General features: G+C 43.0%; 1 long non-coding RNA gene across 3 annotated transcripts in view; it reads left to right on the plus strand.

Moving 5' to 3' along the window:
* LOC140633441 (uncharacterized) overlaps nucleotides 1-15,357 on the plus strand; it is a 54,683-nt gene that overhangs the window by 20,966 nt on the left and 18,360 nt on the right. Inside the window, exons 1-2 of one of the 3 annotated variants that reach the window (XR_012031052.1) lie at nucleotides 1,609-1,682; nucleotides 2,976-6,954. This is a non-coding gene — a long non-coding RNA (uncharacterized lncRNA). Of the gene's footprint in view, nucleotides 1-1,608; nucleotides 1,683-2,975; nucleotides 6,955-15,129; nucleotides 15,228-15,357 lie in introns of those variants that run through there. The other 2 variants (XR_012031053.1, XR_012031051.1) reach the window with 2 other exon arrangements.

The following is a 15,357-nucleotide window of genomic DNA, read 5'->3' on the forward strand; positions in this document are numbered from 1 at the left end:
TTCATCATATTGTACAAGTAATCTATAGAGTTCGATAGCCACCAAGAAACACACAACGCCATTATTTTTCAGACATACAGGGGAATGAGCTCCGTTTGGATAATATCCAACTTGGTCCCAGAAGGTTAATAAAATGAACAAGAGAAAGTCATTGCAGTATGTGTGTTTGCAGAGGTAAAGAAACAGCCCCAAAGTGAGGGGGCCCTGGCTTCACCATTGGGGGATAAGAGTTCTTTTACTAAGAACCTGCACACTCGTGCAAACTTGAGCAAGAGGTAATCTCCCTCGGAGGCTCACCATTAGCGTGGAAAGTGAGGGCAGCGCACAAGATGATTTTGAACACACTAGCAAACTTTGACCCAATCCTGGAGCAACTGGTGGGCCTGTAACCCCAGAAAGCTTCCATGGCAACAGAGTCGGGGTAATCATTACCACTGCTCAATGTTTTGATTCTTTGCAACAGATACCAACTGTGATGGTCTCAGTTGTGAAGGAATTTGTTGTACAAATATTGGATAGTCCGTGGGGTTTTCTGGAGGGTTAGAATCTCCATAGCCATAAACACAGACAGACACGCTGCAGTGTCAGGTGGCTGAGTAAGGACACGGCTGCAGCTGTTACCCCCATCACCCCAGGACAGGACTTCCAACATCACTTCTCATGCCACTTCCTCTACTCTATCCAGAAATCACAGGTTCTCCATCTTAGCAAGCAGGTGAGGCTCCAAGACCATGGAGGTCTATACTGTAACCCTCTGACAGAGGCTTAGCCGGGGTCTATACAGCATTCTTATGACCGCAGATACCTCCAGCACAACAGGATCTGCTGTTTCCTATGGCTCAAGCTGGGGGGGGTCCCTTTCACTCATGTTAAGCCTGCTTCAAAGTTGTCTCTGTTCCAGGCCCTTCTCAAAAATAGCAGCCCTCCCAGGCACCGAATAAGGGGGTGGAGTAGTATTTCTGGGTTCAGATCTCACTGGCTCCAAAACCAAAGAACCATGTACTGAGAGCCGTGTGTGCTTCCTTCTTTGTGTCAGGAGATGCAAGATATAAACGTATTCTTTACTCTCAAGAAGATGTCACACCTGAAGCTAATGTAACATTGTGTGTCAACTGTGCTCAAATAAAAAAATAAATTAAATTAAATTAAATTTTTTAAAAGTGGTATCACAGAATGCTCCTGTGCACTAGGTCCCTGAACTCTTTACCCCTTAATCTCTAGTGGGACTTATTTCCCACTGTAGGGTAGCAGAGTCTATCGCTCCAAAAGATGTCACTTTGGCAGGAGGATGATTTGAAGCCAAATAGATTGAGAAGAAACGGATAGAAGAAAATCTCTCTATCCTCCCCTGTAGATCTGTAAAGATGTCTCCCTGTCCCCTTCTCTACCAGGAAGGACAGAAGTTGCACTGGAGACATCTTTATATCCTGATCAGTCCAGAGATGGCGCAGAGGAGTCTACGCAGCCAACCTCAGTAACTAGGCTTCATCTCCCACTAGCTCCCCAGAGACTCGCCTCTCTATAACATGCCACCCTAGGAACGCAAAATTCTTTTCCTTTGTCTTGTCATCTCTCTACGTATTTATTGTTCTTTCCCAAGATGCTCTATAAACCCCAAGTTCTAAACAACCCTTTGGATTACTCCTCCCTGAGTGCTCCCGTGTGCACGCGCGATGCACGTGGTAAGAAACTCCTCTTTGTTTTCCTCCTGTTAGTCTCTGTCAGTCTAGTTCATGGCCATCCCAGTCAGAGAACCCAGAAGGGCAAAGGGAATGAGACATCCTAACTTGTCTACCTCAACAGTTGTCTTTGTGGTAACTGCTCACTGCTGTGTACAGTCTTTCTCTAGATGGGTCAAGTACTACCCTCAAGCTGCCCATCTACCTCACACTTGTGCCAACCTTGTCTGTCACCTGGGTCACAGATCCCCCTCATTGCCACGTGGCCTCAGCCACTTCAGAATCCTATCATGCCCACAGGTGCTGGGGAGCTCATGCTCTGCTCTGGTGCTGGCCCACAGGACCCTGACTCTGAGACGGTGTGCAAACCCATGCACAACCGCTGGTGAGCCTCCCTGTTCCTGGGGCTGAAATGTCCCAGCTCTCCAGAGCTGGTGAGCTCTCTGGCTTTGTGTAAGGATTCTTTGTAACGTGACTACCTCCCGGGATAGTCTTGCTCCTTGCTCCTTTCTCTGCCAAGGCCACGCTGGCACCTTGGCCTCAATACCCGGATGCTGCTAGCATTTCTTTTGCCCCAGCCTCGTTAGGTATAACGGACAAAAACTGTATCTTTAAGGTGTAAAATGTTCTGTTTCATACACATATGCGTTGTGAAATGATTTCTATGATCAAGCTAAGTAATATATTTATCACCTCACACAGTTAGCATTTTCTTTTTTGTGGTGAGAACACTTCAGATCTATCCTCTTGGCGAATTTCAAGGGCACAACACAGTCTTGTTACCCACAGTCATTGCTCTGTACACTTGACCTCTGGAGTGACTTCATTTGATAACAGAAACTTCATGGCCTTTGACCAACATCTCCCACCCCCAGCAACCACCATTCTTGTGTGTTTTATATATACATATATACACACATCACACTTTAAAAAGAAGGAAATCCTGCCATTTGCGAGAACATGGACGAACCTGGAGGACACTATGCCGAGTGCAATATGCCTGTCACAGAAGGACAAATACCACTTGATCTCATTCTCTGTGGAATCTAAACACACGGCCCTCATAGAAGCTGTTGCTTCCTTTAAAGTTTCAGCAGACAGACGTGGCATATGAGCTGTTTACTCCCATAATTCACACTGTCGATATTTAACTTCCACTGCGAGGCTGCGCGGAAGCTTAGTAGAGACACTATTTTAATATTATCCATTTGTCATCACCATTACCCTTATTACTAATACTTTAGGATCCATTCAATGTTTCCCATTTTTTTTCCTTTTTGTGCTGTTTTCTGACAGGCAACTCCCAGATTTCTCTCTTTTACCCGTTTCCAAATGAGTGACACACATCACACAAGGCCTGCGCTTGCTCAGCATTTCCGCCTGAGTTGACATAGTGTGGTGAGGATTGATGCCGAGAAAAGATTTCTCCTTTTCTACAAGAAAGTGGAGCTGTGACCTCAGTTTGTTCCCAGGCAGGAAGGGGGACAAGACCATCTTTGTTTTCCCTCCTTCTCTGGGGGTCAGTGGCTTTAGAGAGGCCTCATTAGCCCCTATTCTGGTCCCCAGAGCTGTGACTGCTGAAGTGAATACGGAAGGAACATGCATTATTGCTGTTGTCTGGGGAGTTAAAACCAACCGAAAAAAATGGCACTTAGATTAGAAAATGTGGAGAGAGGAGACAGGAAGACTCTTGAGAGATGAAGGGCAGTCACTCCAGAGATCCAGGGCCGCAGTGAAAGCGACTCCATGTGGCCGGCACAGATTTGGAAAGAAAAAAAAAAGGAAAAAAAAAAAAAGTCTTTTATCCAGGAAGATGGTCTTGTTCTTTCCAGTTACTTCTGTGTTACACCAGCAAGGCTCATAACTGCCTTGTATGCCTTATATGGTCTTGCTTTAGCCCCTCTGCGATCTCCTTTGCATGGATCTGCAACCAGGTGGTCAGCTGGCCCGAGCAAGTGGCTCTGGGGCCCTTAGACTCAGGCACCAAAGCCACCAAAGCCTCAGCTCCCCATGCTCCACGGCAGCCACTCTCTCACTGACTTGGCCTTGGGTCCTGGATTCATAGGAGAAGGCATTCAACGACCCTTGACAAAGAGAACCCATTGAACCAAAGCTCCAGGGGTGTTGGGACATTTGATTTGAGGTAAGCAGCCACTCTGCGGAGTTAGGGTTCTCATGTGAACCTTTTCCAAAATCCAAGGAGCAGCCAAGGATCCTTTGAAAAGCAAAATGGAATTCCTGGGGCAAACAAAGAGATGAACGCAGACAGCACTCATTCACCTTGTTCTCTGAAGAAACATCTGAACTGCCTGGCCTCTCTGTGGCTCCCCAGTTCACGGTTTCTCAGGATATGGGATATGCTGGAAGCAGAAAGGAGCTGTCTATAAATGTGTGTCATTCATGTCACGTTTACTACAGAGAAACAAGGCACCTCTGCCGACATGGAGCACTAGGAGCCTGCAGCAGACCTGCCCCTGCCTGCCCTTGGTCCTGGGCAGCCCCACCTAGACCCTCGGAGGGCTCTTCCCTCAGGCACATGGGGTCCTCCCCTGATGCCGTTCCATGCACGGCCCCTCTCTGATCGCTGAGACCTTATCCTCATAACCGTCATGGGACTGGATGCAAAACCTTCCACTTGCAACACTAAGGGATGGCTTTTCTATTTTATGACTGTTTTTTCAATGACATTTTTTTTTTAAAGATTTGTGTATTTATTTCAGAGACAGAAAGAGAGAAAGAGAGCATGAGCAGGTGGGGCAGAGGAAGAGGGAGAGAGAAACTCTCCAGCGTGGAGCCCAACGTGGGCCTCGATCTCACGGCCATGAGATCACAACTGGAGCAGAAACCAAGTGTCAGATAGATGCTCCACCGACCGTGCCACCCAGGTGCTCCTATTTTATGACTGTTGGGCATAAATGGTCACCCTGCAAACATCTGAAATCAGTCTCAAAATGCCTCAAGCAAACCCGACGCCTCTTGTAAGGGCAGAGCCTGAACCAAGGAAGCGTTCTCCTTGACATGCTGAGATGTCTTCGTACAGAAAATTCTTCCTGATAATAAAATTGCTGACAAATGTTTATGCTCATTTATAAACCGTGTTTTACAGAAACTGAAATCCATTTCCTTTTCTTCTCCCCTCCAAAGGACTCTGGCAAAGTTAATACAAAAAAAAAAACAAAACAAAACAAAACAAAAAAACACCTTGTAAGACGGAACAGATTATTCATTATTAATAAGACCTGAAAGCCAAAGACCCATGTGTTAATCTTTTAGTAAACTGCAAATGTTTCCACATGTGCATTGATGAACTGTACGTGCTTTGATTTTCGGCAAATGTTACGGAAGCGAAGAGAACAGAAAAGAAAGAAACAAGATAACAGGAAAATAAAGACTTTTGGGGGGAAAAGCATTGTGTTTGTGCACGTCATCTCCTTTTGCAATAACAACTGGCATTTTCTTGGATGATCACTGTACTTTGAAACGTTACCATAAACAATGTATGTTGGGAAAATTTTATAACCTGAAGTATCAAACCGGTCGATTATCCATCTACTGAGGGACAAAGATAAGAGTTCACAAATATCAGAACACTAATTTTCAAGGCATTAAGAAATTAATTCTTCCCTCTTATTACTATAGAAACAGGCGCTCTTTTGTTTAACGTCATAAACTTAGACACGTACGCAGAATGCAGAATGAGAGTCGCACCATGGGCCTAAATATAGCCAGATATTGAATTAAAGTTCAAGAGCTCTGAGCAGGATTTCACGTCACTCACTGGAAGGTAGATATGGTTCAATTTAATTGTAGGTCATTCATTTTAATTAGATTGTCATGGGAAATTAAAGGATAGTTTCTGCATTAGCGCATATGCTGCTCCAAGACTTCAAATGAAATTAGGATTCTTCTGGCATGCGAGGGAAATGTTTCCTGACTTAAAAGGTCAAAATTGGTGTCATACGGACTTTAGAGCAATTGGTAACCAATAGCTTCGACCATTATGAGAATCACTGAAGATCAATTATGGGTTCATGGAAAAAAACAGCTAAATGGTGTTCCATTTTTATTTCATGCTGTACATGTTAGAATCTGTTTCCTTTCAATGTCCTAAAGCCTTTGTCCCTAGGATTGGCTCCATGCGAGTGATTTCTTAGGTTTTCCTGTTTTCATCACAAATTCTAAAATATCTTTTCTTTTTAATTTGAAAAAGGACATTTCACCCAACCTCTTCTTGTGGCTGCTAAAAGACAAGCGGAGGCACACTGAAACAATTTTTTAAAGTTTCTTGGAGCAAAGATTGATTTTAATCGGGGGGGGATGCCAAGTAGGATGTTGTAGGCAGGAGCCAGAGAGAGACAGGCAGAAAGTGTGCAGCAGAGCAAGGAGGTTATCGATTGGCTGTCGCTGAAAGCCTCATTGGTGGCCTGTGATGGGGACCTGGGTGTCTTGACTGCGTAACCTTGGGGCATGTGCAAGCCTAGGTACGGGTTTGCTTTCCTTGGCCACCGCAGCATGGGAGCCACCTCTGTCCAATGGTCCCCTGTCCAGTTTAACAGCTTATGTGCAACCAGTAAAGAGCTCACTCCTAAAGGAAAGTGTTGGCCAGTGTGTGTTCCACTATCCCACCAGCAGGACAAAATAATAGAAACATGGTGCCAGGAATAAAAATGGTAAATATAAAAAAGATAAAATCCAGCAACTGTGCAACATGCAGATGATTATCTTACTGACTGGGGAACCTCCCATTTAGTCCTAGCTCATATAAACCATTTGACCAGTGATGTATTTTATCTATTTACTTGCTCAAAACATTTTTCTGGCGATTATGCCTGATGGCTAAATGTGACAAAGAATGATTGTGTCTTCGTTTGGAATCTGCACACATTCCTGGCCCAAAATGTTGAATGGGTTCCTGTGGAGGCCTGCACCCGCCCTTCCTGCAGTCATTCAAATACACACTCGTCCAGCTTCTTTTGAAATCCTCACGCATTTATTTTAGAAATGAACTTGAGGCTACACGTTGACGACTACAGTTTCTAAGTCAGCAACGTGTATCCTTTTTTTCGGCTGTGCCATGGGCTCAGCCTGAGAGCCTCCGTTGAAAGTCTCAATAGAAATGAGCGGAGTAATAATTTTATTACTTAAAAATGAGTGGAGTGATTCTTAGCTGATTACTTCCTGCAAGCATAACTAATCTAATGTTTCGCTTCCCAGGCAATAATGGTTAAAATGCTAATTTTAAGGCCTTATTAAAATGTAATTGTTATTTGCCTCAGCTGGGCTCATTAATTATTAGCCATCTGACTTCCCATTTGTGAATAGAGTCTTAACTTAGTGGGACCCAGGAGGGCCCCATGCCAGGGCTCGCCCTTCTTCCCTGGTTGGCTCTCTGTCTTATGATCTCAGATCTCAGAGTGGGAAGGAGGATGGAAGAGGTCATGGATTGGGAAAATAAAGACCATAATGTTAGTACACTGTGTGCTGACACACGTAGACCTTTCAATATTGTGCCTCATGCCCTTGGGTGAGAGAAGTGAGCGCGCTAGACACAGCCCTTTATACAAAGCTGCTAATCTAGCAGACCCTTCTCCACACTTCTTCCAAGGAATACAGAAGTAGACGCAGGTGAACAATGGGGCTGGCACAGAATCAAGACAGAGAAGTTCTGAGTCCCTGCCTATTTTCGACACAAGACAAGAACACAGGACACAGATAGGGCTGCTCTTTGAGGGCCCCGGCTCTGCTCCCTGCAACCCTGCTGCCTGCCTGCGCAGCTCACTGGCACCCATTTGTAGCAATATATTTCCACAGCCTTGACTCTAGAGTCTGAGTGCTTCTAATCATGGTATCGAGCTTTTTCACTGATGGACCCTTTCCAGGAGAACAAAATGACTACATTTTTTTTTCATATAGACTCCCCCAATTGTGTCTCATTATTCCTTATCATATCCTTCTGTACCTCATCTATCTCTCTTTGCAGTGTTCACACCCAACAGATATTTGTAGACATTTATGATGTCTTTCCCTGGTCGTCACTTAGGAGAGTTATTCATATTGCATTCATTTAAAATGTCTTCATAAATCAATGCAAACAGCTCCTTCATCATCTTCACTGCTTTTCCCTAAACCCCGTCAGGTCTTTGCATGTCTTGCACACACAATTAGGAATCCAAAGGCTACATAAATACCCTAATAGAGGGGCATGCTAGATTCATTGGGAAGCTGCTTTGTTTTTTTTTTTTTCCTTGCTCAAGGTGATGGGTCTTGTGGTTGCAGTTAAATTTCATGAATTCCCTGCAAAAAGAACCTACCATCCTGTCACATATGAGACTTTTAATTCCCACCATCACATGGTTGGTTAAGCAGGCAAGAGCTTTTATTCCCAGTTTAGAGATAAAGATGCTCAAACATAAGTCAAGGTGCGGCTGTTATGGTGGGAGACCATTTCTATTGCACTTGAGTTCATTTCGATATATAAAAATATATGCATTAATGCTGTTTTAGTAAGTTGAATCATTTGAAAATACCTAGGTAAATTTAACAGAACCAAAAGATTATGAAAATGCCAAGTTTTTATATTACTTTTTGGAGCCAGTAATATTTTCGATCAAAACAGTTCAAAGCCACACAGAGAAACCAGAATAATTCTAAACCCAAGAGTCTCCCACAGCTTAAGGAGGCAGCTCTCTTACCATTTCTTAACATATACTGTTCCTTTTATTTTGAAGCATGCCTTATCCCTCCCTGACAGTTCTTGCTCCCATCCTGCTATGGGCTGAATGTATCCCCCCAAATTCCTGTGTTGAAAATTCATCCCCAAAGTTATATTGTTAGGAAGTAGGGCCTTTGGGAAGTGATGAAGTCACGAGGGCGGCCCTCATGAATGGGATTAGTGCCCCTATAAAAGAGACCCCAGAGAACCCCCTGTCGCTCCTGCCATGGGAGGACCCACAGGGAACACAGCTGTCCGCACCTCTGAAGAGAGGCATCACCAGGACCTGAGGATGCAGGCACCCTGATCTCAGACTTCCAGCCTCCAGGCTGGGGTGCTTTGTTACAGCAGCCCAAAAGCACCCCCACGCCATCCCTGTCCCCAGACACCCCCCCCCCACACACACACACACGCACACATGCACACACACGCACACATGTATGTACGTGCGGCCTGAGGTCCACCACACTTCCTTCATCTAGTGCAACCCCAGCTCAAGATGTGTTAGGAGGAACCGGAGGATGGAGAGACCAGCACCACACGAAGAGAGAGATGATGAGGGTTTGAGTTCCAGCTCTGCACCCACTGTGCCAACATTCATTACTAAACAAGCTAGTTTGACTGAGCCATTAGTATCCAGTGATCTTAATTCAATGGCAGATCCAAAACTGTAGTAAGAGCCCAACGATACAGACAGAAATGACAAGCAAGTCAGGGCCCCAGTGAAACTTTGCGCTGCTCAGGTGTGCCGTAGCACACGACTGTTGATGCTACCTTACTTTTCTTATTTCACAAGATGCTATTCAACCAAATTTGCACATATCAGGCTGAGCAGTCTTCAGATCAGGATAAATGAAATGCTCCTGGACATTCTGCTAGGCCTTTGGATTTAGGTTGGACAGGTCCTGACTGGTAAAAAGAAGCAGTGAAAAGAAAAAAAAGAAAAAGCTCTGTGTTTACTTACCTAACTAATACCAGTGGCTACAGATCTTCTAAACAATGACAAATAAAAAATAAAAAAAAAACAATGACAAATATACCTCCTGCAGTGAGAAAAATTATTTTCTCTGTATGCGTAAGGAATAAAAGCACAACCTATTTGAATATTTTCATTCAAAAGTAACATACCACATTTTAATTCCTCTAGGATAAAACACTTTCAAACTAACATCTAAATGCTAAATTTATCCACTGAAATTTTATCATTAGGCAATAGCTTCGTTGCCTCAAAATGAGGACCTAAAACCTCCTGTAGTGGAAATGCTATTTTTTTCTGAACTCTCAAATTTTAAGTTGTTAACCCACCATAAAAGCTGTGATGGAAATTCCACATTGATATTCAGACAAATTAGTTTATGTAAATATAGTCCATTTCATTCTCTCTTCAAGAAAATACTAACAAATAAACAAATAAAAATCCCTTTTATATAAAATATGTGTGCGTGCACGCATGTGTGTGTCTACACAGAAGAGAAGGTGACAGAAAATTTTAGAATATTTGGTATTTATACTGCAAGTTTAGGGTGTAAAAATTATTAAAACTTCAACTTGGGCAAGGACATACTAGCTAACATAAAATAAATTAAAAATACTATCAGCTAATTCTTAAGCACCAGGTATGATGCTTAATCTGTACGACGGTAGTGCCTAGCCATGTGTGGCAACGGGGAAGTGGAAATGTGGCTAGTTCAGATTGAAATGTGGGAGCAGTATAAAACACACACTGGATTTGGAAAATATGGTATGAAGAAAAAGTAAAATATATTGATAACTTTTATTTTCATTACTTATCAAATGATGATACATACTGAGTTAAGGAAGCCAAATACACTGAATTTCATTTGACTTTTTTTTTTTTTTTTTATTCTGGTTTTTAGCATGGCTTCTAGAAAGTTTGAACTTCTGTATGTGGCTGCCATCCTATTTCTACAGGACGGTGTTGTTTGTTAGTGCTTCTCTTACTATCTCAGATAACAAGCTCAGGGGACGGGCTGTGGAGGGGTCTGGGGTCACTCATGTCCTGAGGGCAGGGCTCAGCCATCTAACTCTGGACCCTGGGGCTCCTGGGCGCCCACACAAACTAATGCCACGGTACTACAACCAACACTGCGATTCCTCTAATCATGTAATTGTTGCATAGCGGCCTATTTCTTGTGCTAGAATAATTGTGTCTGATTGCTGAAATCAGAATCAGACAACACAGACTGTAGTCATGCTTTGCAGGAGATACCTGTGTCATTTTATAACCTCCCGAGTACAGCTCCACATGGGTGACGTTGCTATAAATTGAAATCCCTCCACCAACACAACATCCTTAAAAGCAGCTCCCAGTCTCTCCCTGATTAACCTCTTCCCAGGATGATGGTGATGGGACGTCACTTCCCTGCAGAGGAACCCTTATGTTGACAGGTGTGGCCTGGTTCTCTGGGCGCAATGGTGTGTCTGGTCTGAGGTTGGTACTCCCCAGCCTAAGGAGTGCTGCCTGCTGAGTGTTCCCTGCTCAGGCCCTTCCTGGGAAGGCCCTTACCCCTTTGAGGGACACTCAGGGGTGTTTTGAGCTCCAGAACATGGATGGGACTGGCCAGGATCTTGCTGACATTACCCTGCAGTTCAGTTTTTCTCTCTACTCAAATCTTCTGCATTGATTTCTTCACACACATTAATTCCTGAAAGTATAAAATCCTGATAAAATCCTGTAAACAAATTTAAGACTTTGTTTCTTGAGAAAACAAATCTAAAACAGACAAACTCAAAGTCACATAGCAGTAGGAGGTTGTCCAGGTGCATTGTTGAGTGACTTAAATAATGTCATACCTGGGACACTGACTCCCAGTATGGGTTGACTCCTCAAGGTCACCCGAAATTAGGATCGGCCTTACCTACAGTCACAGGGTTGACATAATCCAACTCAAAGCTGAGCACTGCAGTTGCTTGGAAATGCCATTGTCCAGTTCTTCCTTTAAAGATGGTGGGAAGGAGGGAGGATTTATCTGCCTCTGCAGACAGATTACGCCCGGGCACTCTCTGTGGATGACATCTCCTGGTGGCATTCCAGAAACATCAAGAATATGGATATTTGGTCTATTTCTCCTCATTTGGCCTCTTCTGAGAATCACTGTTCAATCCGGGGCTCTGGGCCAGTTTTCTACTACTGGATCCTGGTCATTTCTTTCACATACGTTCAGCATCTTATTTGGAGAATTGCAGGCTCATGGTCATCACGGATGAGGTAATGCTTGTCACCCCAGCTTAAACTCTTGATTGTCATGTTTCCTCATCTTACGAATCAGAAATTGATTCCTTTGCTGCCTTCTGAGGGTCAGAAGTGCAGCCTCTCACATTGTGCCTGGGAGCACCTTCTCCGTCACTCCTGATTGCCCTCAACTGAGCTCCGGGGTGCAGAGGCGCTTCATCCCATAAGATCTGTATCAGCAGTAAGCTATTTTGGCAAATCATCTGATTTGTCCTGTCTCATTTTCAGAATGCAATTTATACTTGGGCAGTACATCGAGGCTTCCCAAAATATTTTTCAAGAAGAGAAAGGGAAGGAGCTTTCCCACCAGAGCTGTTTTGTGCTGACTGCAGCGACGGTTTTATACTTCACAGTAGAGACAAGCTCTCTTCTCTGTTCCCGAGACCCTGATTGAGCAGCATCAGTGTATGTGGCTTTCTGTAGTCCTTGCGCCTGCCAATGCCTAACCAGTGAGCTTATTTGGGTTGTGTCCTACCTCAATGGAAGATTAATGGGACTTTTAAAAGCCCTTTCTCTATCCTAATGAAAAAAAGCTAGAGATCACTGGCCCAAGTATCTGATAATATAGAGAAAATCAACAGTGTGGTTTCCACTTGTTTTTAGACACATGCTTACAAAAGGTACATGTCCATCCCACTAAATCTTCCAGACCCTGAGAGTCTGGATTTTTTTTTAAAGTTTCACTTTGTGTCCTAGGAAGTTGGTCCCCTCTAGAGTGTTTAAGGCGAGGTCTACAGTGGAAAGAAGATAATAATACTTAGTGCAGCACCTATGGGGTGAGTCCAACAAAACCCATCCATTCTCTGCGACTTTCTCTGATCTTTGCCTCATGAGCTTTCACACTGTGGCTCATGCAGTTGCTCTCAGAGTGTGTTCCCAAGGTTTCTTAGACACATCCATACACGCTAACCGTCTTTACCACCTAGTAAACCATCCACATTTCAGAGGGTCTTAGAATCCAGTTGGTCAAGGCCACTACCATCTGCTATGGGAAATCCCTGATAACAGCACTGCCCTTTATCCTTTTCCACAGGCTAGAAACCCGGAACCATCCTAAGCTGTTTTTTTCCCCCTTGTCCCCTTGTTTATCACATGAATGAAAGCTCTCCTGATTTATTTCTCCTATACAGCTCTCAAATCTGTCGACTTCTCTCCATTTCTTCCACTGCTACCTGAGTTTGAGTCTTCAGCTCTGCTTTCCCCATCCCTGATCCAGGACCCTTTTCAAAACTTCCCTCACTTACATTCAGAACATCTGTTCCAAAGGCAGATTTGTTCAAGATATTCCTCTCCACGGCTTGCCACCTTTCATGGCTCTTCATTGCTTTTAGAGAAAAATGAGGCAAAATTCCTAACTTCTGTCCCCTGCTTGCTCTTTAGCCTTACCTGGCATCTCTGCTTCCCTCACTATGGCACTCTTGCAGCACTGGCCTTCTTAGGGCACATCCTGAGCACATCATGCTCACTTCCACTGTGGGCCATTCTGTCCTCTGCAGGTGCCATCCTGAAACCGTAGCTAGCTCTTCCCCACCTGCCCTTCAGATTTTAGGGCACAGGTACACCCATAGAGGACTTTCCTGTCTTGGTGAGTTTTCTTCACCACCATACCGTGTCACATAATCATTGGTCTTTCCTTTATCTCACTTTGTAATTATACAGCCTGAACAGGAACTCTGTGCATAATGTTAGTCTTCTCCACTAGACTATTCTTCATGAGAGCAAGTAACAAATCTGTCCTTGTAAAGTAAGTGTAACTCCTGAACCTGATTCTTCTCCAAAATTCCATAATCCTGCCTCACATAAATGTCTTAATGCCAGTGATGTCTATGGTGTACATCCCAAAAGACAAAATAGAGAAGAAGAAGAATCATTGGTCACAAGTGTTGTCGATACACTGATTTCTCTTACATGTATAGAACCTGAGTGCAGCAGAAATTAAAATGCTTGCAGCATATTTCTTAGACGTCATTTTGCATTCAACTTGCAGATCTCAGACCTATTTATTATCTATTTATTATCTATTAGTTAGATGTTAACTAACTCTCAGATCTATTTTCCTAATCAAGTTAACATTTCCAAAAATTAAATTTTGCCACTGTTATGCTTTCTATAGATTTCTAATGGGTTTCTTACCAGACGGTACATGACATAAATTTGTTGGACTAACACATATACCGTATGTGCTTAACCGTACTTTATCCTGGGCCTCTCCTCCGGGATATTTAGTTGGCGGGTTCCTTGCCTTTCAAGGTCCTGCTCAAATTTCATCTTCTCAGTAAGAACATTCTTTTCAACACCATCACTACCAAAGAATATTAATCTCCTTATCATGCTTTACCATTTTTTCTTTAACTTCTAACATACTACATAATTTACTTACTTCCATATTTATTATTTATCATCTGTCTCCCTTAGCTAGATTTGTATTTTATTTTGTGATCTATCCAGGCATTGCAACAGTGCATAACTGGTTCTTAATAAATATTGATTAAATGAATGATAAATGAATCTTTTTCAAAGATAAGTCTGCAATTAACATATGAAATAAAACTATTTAAAAAATGTATTTTCCCTTCCTAATTTATTCCAGACTTTCCCTGAAACTCCTATCATCTTTCACTATTTAAGTCAGGGCACACTAATGGATCAACATACTTTTACCTCAATGGTGTATCTGTACAGCATGCCCCAGCCATCACGGTTGTTTTCCTCAACTAGTAGCTTCTCTCTCGTTAGGCCTGATGGTAGAGCCCAAGCTAACAGATGTTTCACTTTTGTATGATTATAGTAAAGTCCTATGCACTTGCTTTTTAAACACTTGACAAGAAGAACAAAAACACCTCCAGAATAAATCATAATGGTTGTTACATGTCCTCTTAGAGAGCATCTAACTGAGCCTGTATCAGCCTGCCGAAGCTGTCATTAACAGAATACCATAGATGGAGGGCGTGAAACAGAACTTTATTTCTTATAGTTCTGAAGGTAGAAGTCCAAGATCAAGGTGTCTGCACTAATGCTATCTTGAGGGCCCCACCCTCATGACCTCATCACCTCCCAAAAGCTTCACCTCCTAACACCATCACATTGAGGGTTAGGGCTTCAATATGTGAATTTTGAGGGGACACAGGCATTCACCCATAATATAGTTTAATAACATTTCTGGTAGCTTCATTAGCTTGAGTTTTCTATATTACTTTATAAATATTTAAGCAATATATAATAACAATGAGGTCCATTAGAGAGTCAGAGTAATTAAGATAAAGTCTGAAATCTGTACCTGAAATTGCTGATTTTGTGGTTTTCCTTTTGAGTAGGAAAATTGGACACAGATCTTAGGTCACCAGGTTATTAACTTAGTGTATATCCTGTATTTCTGCTTTGTACTTAAAACCACATCTCAAATCCTCCAGTTAACACTCTCATTGTCCTCCCAGACACTAATGTATGACCATGAATAATTCATTCTCCTACTTTAACCTCCATAGTAGCTCCATCTGCAAGCCCTCCACTTCACTACTGGGACTCAGAGAAGTATGACTTTCAGTGACCAATAAACTGAAGAAAGCTTCCAAGGAGCATCTAGGTAAGTTAGCAGGTAGCCTTGTGGCTGGCACGTGGTGGATCCTAAATACATATTTGAATGAATTAAATAATCTTTTCCATCATGCCTATGCAAACTGTTTCTAAACATTTTAGCTAGGGATGGTTGAGAA

Source organism: Canis lupus, chromosome 5 (genome assembly GCF_048164855.1).
Source record: "Canis lupus baileyi chromosome 5, mCanLup2.hap1, whole genome shotgun sequence".
Lineage (NCBI taxonomy): Eukaryota > Metazoa > Chordata > Mammalia > Carnivora > Canidae > Canis > Canis lupus.